Source organism: Nomascus leucogenys, chromosome 13 (assembly GCF_006542625.1).
Source record: "Nomascus leucogenys isolate Asia chromosome 13, Asia_NLE_v1, whole genome shotgun sequence".
Taxonomy (NCBI): domain Eukaryota; kingdom Metazoa; phylum Chordata; class Mammalia; order Primates; family Hylobatidae; genus Nomascus; species Nomascus leucogenys.
The window spans coordinates 99,599,514-99,608,294 of NC_044393.1; positions in this window are offsets into that span (position 1 = coordinate 99,599,514).

Consider the following 8,781-nt stretch of genomic DNA (forward strand, 5'->3'; position numbering starts at 1 on the left):
GTACAGGCCAGGCAGAGTGGCTCACGCCTGTAATCCTACCACTTTGGGAGGCTGAGGCAGAAGGATCACTTGAGTTCAGGAGTTTGAGACCAGCCTGACCAACATGGTGAAACCCTGTCTCTACTAAAAAATACAAAAAAATTAGCCGAGAGTGGTGGGATGCACCTGTAATCCTAGTTACTAGGGAGGCTGAGGTGGGAGAATAGCTTGAACCCGGGAGGTGGAGGCTGCAGTGAGCCGAGATGGGACCACTGCACTCCAGCCTGGGCGACAGAGCAAGACTCTGTCTCAAAAATAAATAAACAAATAAATAATTTAAAAGAGCACAAAATTCATGGGTACAAATAAGAAAGATTGAAAATAAGTAAATGCTCAGCATCTAGAGGCTGCCTGCAACCCTCGGCTCGTGGTGCCTTCCTCCATCTTCAAAGCCAGCAGCACAACGTCGTCCAATCTCTCTCAGGCCTGTCCCTCTGATGAGGCCCCTGTGGTTGCACGGGGCCCACTTGGAAAACCCAGGAGAATCTCTCCTTGACTTAATCCCATCTGTGAAGCCTCTTCTGCCACGGAAGGTGGCACAGTCACAGGTTCCAGGGATTAAGACGTGGACATCTTTGGGGGTCGGTATTCTGCCGACTCTAGGGAGCAGGAGTGAAGCTTCTGAGCCAGGGGCCCCAAGCCAGGGCTCTTCTCAGCACCAGCTGGGCCTCAGCAGGGAGACAGCCAGTGCTCTCCACCACCAGCCCTCAACTCGCCTCTGCTTCTGCTCCCTTCCCGAGGCTCTGGAAGGTTCCTGGCCACCAGATGAAGGGATGGGCAAAGTGGGGGCTGCACAACAGAGCCAACACGGTGAAACCCCGTCTCAACTAAAAATACAAAAGTCAGCTGGATGTGGTAGCGGGCACCTGTAATCCCAGCTACTCAGGAAGCTGAGGCAGGAGAATCGCTTGAACCCAGGAGGTAGAAGTTGCAGTGAGCAGAGATCGCGCCACTGCACTCCAGTCTGAGTGCATCCCGGGGGGTAAGCCTGTCCCCGCTCCGGTTCGTTGGGAAAGATGTATGTCACCAAGGGGAGGCCCTGGCCTCACCGGGTAGGAAGGGCCTGCCTGATCCAGCCCAGGGAGGGAGGCTCTGTGCTGTGTCCCCTGCCTCTGTCCCTGCGTGGTCCCAGTGTCGCTGTCCCCCTGGAGCAGGGCTGTCCATCATCCTGAGGTGCTACAAGTCCCTGCTGTGAGGCAGGGGCACCACACGAAGTCACACTGTCCCCGCCAGGGCTCCTGGCCCTGCGTCTCCATGGCCTGATCTGGGAAAGGTGCACGTGAAATCCCTCCTCACAGACCCACCACGAGGTTCAACAGCAAAGTGGATGTGGGGGCCATGGCATTGGGTTTTGATCTTTTGGTGTTTAATGAATTCTCACTGTTTAATTAGTGTCCACTTTGAAGCTCACAACAAGCCCGCCATCTTGGCAGGGCTCTGTGCGGTTAACCCGTTTCACAGATGAGCAAGCTCCTGCCGGAGGAGCAGAGGGACTGGTCACCAGGTGAGCGCGGGGTGCTCCTGAGAACCCACGGCTCAGGCGGCCCAGCACCGGCAGACGGGACACCTGGCCGCAGTGGCAGGGACCCCCGGAGTCGCCCTGGGCACCCTCAGGCTGGGCTCCTGGGAGGGCTGGAGCAGACTTAGGAGCAGCCAGTGGCCCTGGGAGACAGGGAGCGGGAGGGTGGGAGCAGCAGCTTTGTGCCTGCCAGGGCCTGAGGGAACAACTACACCGACTTTGCCTCTCTTTGCTTTTCCTGATGATGGGGGCAGCCTGGCAGCTGCTGTGTGTCTTCTGCTCTTTGTCACCTCCCCGTGGCCCGCGAGGTGTGGAAAGTAATGCAGTCACCTGGGTTTGATTCTTTGCTTCCACTTGCCCCTTCCCCAGGCAGGAGGTCAGCGCCTGTGGCTCCTGTCTGGGTGGTGGATGCAGGTTCTGCTAGCTTCATAAAAGATGACAGGGACTGTCACTTTCTACTCCCTGGGAAGAGTTTGTTCCTTAAAAATTCTGGATGGTCCCAGCCTGATGCCATTCCAGGGTTAGATTTTTGACTTCCAGGTTCCATTTCTGTAACAGGTCTAGTTCTAGCCAGGTGTTCTATTTTTTCCTGAGTCAATATCGGTAATTTATCCTCTTCTAGTCTACTGATTATTCCATCTAAAATGGCATAAAGACATTGTCAAACGCATTGGCATAAAGACATCCACGGAGTGAACTGGAACTGTGCGAGCTGCTTCATCTGCAGCGACGCCCTCTCGCCTTGCTTTCTCATCTGCATCATGAACACACCCCACTCATTGGGGGTGTGTGGAGGGTTGGAGAATGCCCCGAAGGGTCCCAGATTAGCTCAGGGCCCCCCCCCCCCCCGATGGCACCGCCAGCCTTGGCCAGTCCCAGCAACCAGGGAGAGACTTAGACATTTTTGAATATTGAGGAAGGCATTCCAAGGTTCTGGGGCGTGAGGGTGCGAGTGCTGGTCCCTGAGGCGCAGGCTTCTTTCCCGGGGTTAAGGCAGGACTGACTCCAAGAACAGGGACTGCGCACAGCCAGGCCCTAGGGTACTGACCAAGCAGGGAGCTCCAGGGGCTGCAGCAGCTGGGGTCCACGGTGCCCCCCTCAGTGCCCCACTGCAGACGCTACAGTCCCCTCAGCTGTGGTCCCAGGCTGCAGCAGCGTGTGTCCTCACGCTCAGTCTTCCAACCTCAGGACTCTGGTGCACACAGCCTCGCTTGCTTCTCACGTTACAGCCGTCCAGGCCAGAGCGAGCCTCATTCCTTCAGGATCTCTGAGTCCATGGCTCTGAGCAAGGGAGCCCCGGACAGTTCACGTGGGGCCAAGTGGGGTCCCAGCCCAGGTCACTCCTGGTCTGATTGCCTGCAGCGGGGGGCAGGCCACACAGCACGTGGTTCCACACCAGCCAGGGGCAGGGGGACAAAGCACAACATGGAAGCCTGCCTCCTGACCTAGGCCACTGCACCTTTGCATCACCATTTGGTCCTGGTGGAGGCCGAGTGGCTCAGGACGAGGCTGAACACTGGGCCAGTGGAGGAGCAAAGGCAGGAGGAGGAGAGAGGAGAGGAGCTACTATCAGCAAGGATGTGGCTTTCACCGCAGCACCACATGCAGGATGAGATGAAACATTTGTGGGGTTCACATCAAGAGAGGGTTTTTATTTTTTATTATTTTAACTTTTTTTGAGACAGGGTCTCGCTTTGTCACCCAGGCTGGAGTGCAGTGGTGCGATCATAGCTCACTGCAGCCTCAAACTCCTGGGCTCAAGGGATCCTCCTGCCTCAGCCTCCCAAGTAACTAGGACCACAGGCACATGCTACCATGCCTGGCTAATTTTTACATATTTTTGTAGAGCCTGAGTCTTGTTATGTTGTCCAGGTTGATCTCTAACTCTTGGCATCAAGCAGTCCTCTGCCTCGGCCTCTCAAAGTTTTTGTTTTTGTTTTTTTATTTATGTATTTTTTCAAGACTGAGTCTCACTCTATTGCCCAGGCTGGAGTGCAGTGGCTATCTTGGCTCACTGCAACCTCTGCCTCCCGGGTTCAAGCAATTCTCCTGCCTCAGCCTCCCGAGTAGCTGGGATTATAGACATGAGCCACCATGCCCAGCTAATTTTTTGTATTTTTAGTAGAGATGGGGTTTCACCATTTTGGCCAGGCTGGTCTCGAACTCCTGACCTCAAGTGATCCGCCCTCCTCAGGCTCCCACAGTGCTGGGATTACACGTGTGAGCCACTGTGCCCAGCCTTGTTTTTGTTTTTTAATTAAAACCGGCCTGCGGCAGGAGCTCCACGCATGGAATATGGAAGACAGCGGCTTTCCCAGGCCTTCCTCCTCGTCTCGGTTCGCTTGCACTGCTGTAACAAAATTCCTGAGACTGGGTAATTTAGAAAGAGAAGAAACTCGTGTTCTCACAGTTCTGGAGTCTGGGAAGTCCAGGTCATGGTGCTCGCAGGGGCAGGGGCTGGTGAGGGCCTGTTTCTCACCAATGGCACGTCTGTCTTCACGCCGCATAAGAGAGTGGACCCACTACCTCAAGCCCTTTGATAAAGGCCCAGAGCCCATCCGTAAGGCTTCACCCTCAGACTTCCTCCCCCTTGGAAAGGCCTCTCCTCTTCCTAGTATCACACTGATGATTAAGTTTCAATATCTACATTTTGGAGGGTATGTTCAGACCACAGCACTCCTCAAATCCAGGCAGGATGTAGCAGAGGACAGGGGAGGAAGACTGGGCAGTGCGTCTGTGTCCTGAGCCCGCAGGGGAGCTGCTGGCACCCTCAGGAAGTCCCACAAGGAGCTGTGGGCCAGCCACCATCAGGTGACAGGTGGCAGGAAAGGGGGCTCTAGCCCTGGAGCCCAAGAGCCTGCATGTGAGGAAGACGCTGTCCCAACTGCCCCTCAAAACCAGGAACTGCGGAAACAGAAAAAAAACATGACAGCAAGGCCTCAGATCCCACAAGGACTCTAATTCCAGGGGTTATGGAGCCTGCACGCCCGGCTTGGGGTTCCAAGGACCTGGCTGTCATTGCGCTGCTGGGTGATGTCAGACATGTGCTCTGCGCTGTCTCTTGCCACCTTCCCTGCAAAGCCATGAAGAAGCAGCAGGCAGAGCGGGCACCCTGCAGTGCCAGGCCCCTCCCCTTTCCTGGGAGCCTGCACTTTCAGGTCTCCCTTCACCCTGAACTGCGAGGACCCTGGGAGGGCTAAGTGTTTCTGAAAGCAGGTGCTGCATCTTCATGAGGGCCTCATGTGTGGTCCCCAGTCTAGCAGCACCAGGGTCACCTTGAACTCATCAGAAGCGCAAAGTCTAGGGCTCTACCCCAGAACTGCTGAATCTCAATCGACACTAAGCAGGTGGCCATCTCAGGGCTGCTGACATGTGCATACATGCACATATACACGGACCCATGCATGTGTGTGCAAATCAACTGGGACCATGGCCAGCTGTTAGAAAACGTGGGTTCCTGTCTTGGTTATAACATGGATTTTCTGGCTGCATTTGTCCGTTGGCAGTGCAGGAATACCCGAGACCGGGTCATTTATAAAGAAAAGAGCTTTATTTGGTTCATGGTTTATTTGGTTCAGGCTGTACAAGAAGCATAGCATTGGCATCTGCCTCTGGTGAGGGCCTCAGGAAGCTTCCAATCACGGTGGAAGATGAAGGGGAGCCAGTGTACCCTACAGCAAGTGGGAGCAAGAGAGATGGGGAGGTCCCTGACTCATTTTAACAACCGGATCACGTGTGAACTCAGAATGAGAACTCACTCATTACTGTGAGGAAGGCACCAAACCACTCATGAGGGATCCACCCCCATGACCAAAACACCGTCCACCAGGCCCCACCTCCCACACTGGGGATCACATTTCAGCATGAGATTTGGAGAGGACACACATTCAAACCATATCATTCCACCCCGACCCCCAAAATCTCATGTTTTTCGTGCATTGCAAAATACCATCATCCCTTCTCCATGGTCCCCTGAAGTCTTGACTCTTTCTAGCATTAACTTAAAAGTCCCAAGTCCAAAGCCGCATCAGAGAGTCAAGGCAAATTCCTTCCACCTATAAGCCTGTAAAATAAAAAACCATTTACTTCCAAGATAAACGGTGGTACAGGCATTGAGTAATGATTCCCATTCCAAAAGGGAGAAACTGGCCAAAAGAAATGGGGAACAGGCCCTGTGCAGTCCGAAACCCAGCAGGATAGACGTGAAACCTCAACGCTCCGACATATCCCTGACTGCATGTCCTGCATCCTGGGCACACTGGTGTGAGGGGTGGGCTCCCACGGCCCTGAGCAGCTCTGCCTCTGAGACTTTGCAGGTTGCATCCCCCATGGCTGCTCTCCAGGTTGGACCTGAGTGCCTGTAACTTCTCTAGGCAAGCTGCTGGTGGCTCTACCATCCTAGGGTCTGGAGGGTGGTGGCCTCATTTCCACACGTCCACTAGGCAGCACCCCAGTGGGGACTCTATGTGGAGGGTCCGTCTTCCATTTCTGCTCAGCATTGTCCTAGCAATCTCTCTGCAGGGACTCTGGGTGGAAATATAGGTGGAAGCTGCCAAGCCTCCTTCACTTTCGCACTCTGTGCACCTGCAGACTTAATACCACAAGGAAACCGCCAAGGCTTACAACTTGTGCCCTCCGAAGTGGTGGCCTGAGCTGTACCTGGGGCCCTTTGAGCCAAAGCTGGAGCTGGGGTGCCAGGGATGTGGGGAACACTGCTCTGAGGCTGAGCAGGGCAGCAGAGGCCCTGGGCCTGGCCCACAAAACCTTTCTTTCCTTCTAGGCCTCTGGGACTATGATGGGAGGGGCTATCCTGAAGACTTCTGAAATGGCTTTGAGGCCCTTTCCCATTGTCTTGGCCATTAGCACTTGGCTCCCCTTTAGTCATGCGAATCTCTCTAGCAAGTGGTTGCTTCAGCTCCCTTCAATTCCTCTCCTGAAAATGCTTTTCCTTCCCTACCACAAGGCTAGGCTGCAAATTTTCCAAATTTTTACACTCTGCTTCCCTTTTAAATATGTTTTAATTTTAAGTCATTTCCTTTTTCCTGTATCTGAACGTAGGCTGGTAGATGCAACCACACCACATCTTGAATGCTTTGCTGCTTAGACGTTTCTTCCACCAGATACCCTAGGTCATCACTCTTAAGTTCAAACTTCCACAGATTCCCAGGACTTGGACACAATGCAGCCCAGCTCTTTGCTGAGGTGTAAAGGGTGATCTTGGCTCCTGTTCCCAAAAAGTTCCTCATTTCCACCTGAGACCTCATCATCCTGGCCTTCACTGTCTATATTTCTATCAGCATTTTGGTCACAACCAGTTAACAAGTTTCTAAGAAGTTCCAAACTTTCCCCTTGTCTTCCTGTCTTCTTCTGAGCATCTTCAAACTCTTCTACCTCTTCCCATTACTTAGCTCCAAAGCCAGTTCCACACCTTCAGGTATCTTTATAGCAACACCCTACTCCTCAGTACCAATTTTGTGTATTAGTCAATTTGCATTGCTATAAAGGAATACCTGAGCCTGGGTAATTTACAAAGAAAAGAGGTTTATTTGGCTCACAGTTCTGCAGGCTGTACATGAAGCATAGTGTTGGCATCTACTTCTGGTGAGGGCTTCAGGAAGCTTCCAATCATGGCAGAAGGTGAAGGGGAGGCAGCATATGTGGTGAGAGGGAGCAAGAGAGATGGAATTGGGAGGCAAGCCCCGACTCTTTTTAATAACCAGGTCTTGCATGAACTCAAAGCGAGAACTCACTCATTAACATGAGAACAGCATCAAACCATTCACAAGAATCTGCCTCCATGACCCAAACACCTCCTACCAGGCCCCACCTCTAACCGTGGGGATCACATTTCAGCATGAGATTCAGAGGGAACACACATCCAAACTATATCACTGGTGACTCTTGGCAGATCACAACTTTGAGCATCACTCTCCTCCTTTGTAAACATGAAAGTTCTGGCTAGCTGTCATTTGGGTTCCTTATCCTTTCTTGCCCCAGTTTGCCAGGGGCTCTCTTGGTCTTAAAACTTCAAGCCACAGCTGGGTGCGGTGGCTCACGCCTGTAATCCCAGCACCTTGGGAAGCCAAAGGTCAGGAGTTCAAGACCAGCCTGGCCAACATGGTGAAACCCCATCTCTACTAAAAATATAAAAAAATTAGCTGGGTGTGGTGGTGGGCGCCTGTAATCCCAGCTACTCAGGAGGCTGAGGCAGGAGAATCACTTGAACCCAGGAGGCAGAGGTTGCAGTGAGCCGAGATTATGCCATTGCACTCCAGCCCGGGTGACAAGAGCGAAACTCTGTCTCTCTCACACACAAAAAAACAAGAAACAACTGCAAGCCACACACTGAAGGAACCCTCTGTTTTTGTTTGCCTCCTGGGGCTGCCGTAACAAAGTAACCCAGACTGGGTGGCTTACAACAGAGACGTACTCTCTTGTTCTGGGGGCCGGAAGTCTGAAATCAAGGTGTTGGGGGGTTGGTTTCTTCTCGGAGGCTCAGAGGGGAATCTGCTCCATGCCTCTCCTGGCTCCTGGAAGTGCTGGCAGTCCTTGGTGTTCCAGTCTCTGCCTCTCTGTGTCCAAATTTCTTTTCCTTTTTTTTTTTTTTTGAGATGGAGTCTCACTCTGCCCCCCAGGCTGGAGTGCAGTGGCGCGATCTCGGCTCACTATAAGCTCCACCCCCGGGTTCACGCCATTCTCCTGCCTCAGCCTCCCGCGTAGCTGGGACTACAGGCACCCGCCACCTCGCCCGGCTAATTTTTTGTATTTTTAGTAGAGACGGGGTTTCACCGTGTTAGCCAGGATGGTCTCCATCTCCTGACCTCATGATCCACCCGCCTCGGCCTCCCAAAGTGCCGGGATTACAGGCATGAGCCACCATGTGCGGCCCCAAATTTATTTTACTTATAAGGCAGGGATCCCAGCCCCCAGGCCATGGACTGGCCCAGTCCGTGGCCTGTTAGGAACTGGGCCATACAGCAGGAGGTGAGCAGGGGGCGAGCAAGCGTTACCAGCTGAGCTCTGCCTCCTATCAGATCAGCGGTGGCTTCAGATTCTCATGGGAGCACGAACCCTATTATGAACTGTGTGTGCGAGGGACCTACGTTGCATGCTCCTGATGAGAATCTAACTAATGCCTCATGATCTAAGATGGAACAGTTTCATCCTGGAACCATCCCCTCAACTCCAGTCCGTGGAAAAATTGTCTTCCATGAAACCGGTCC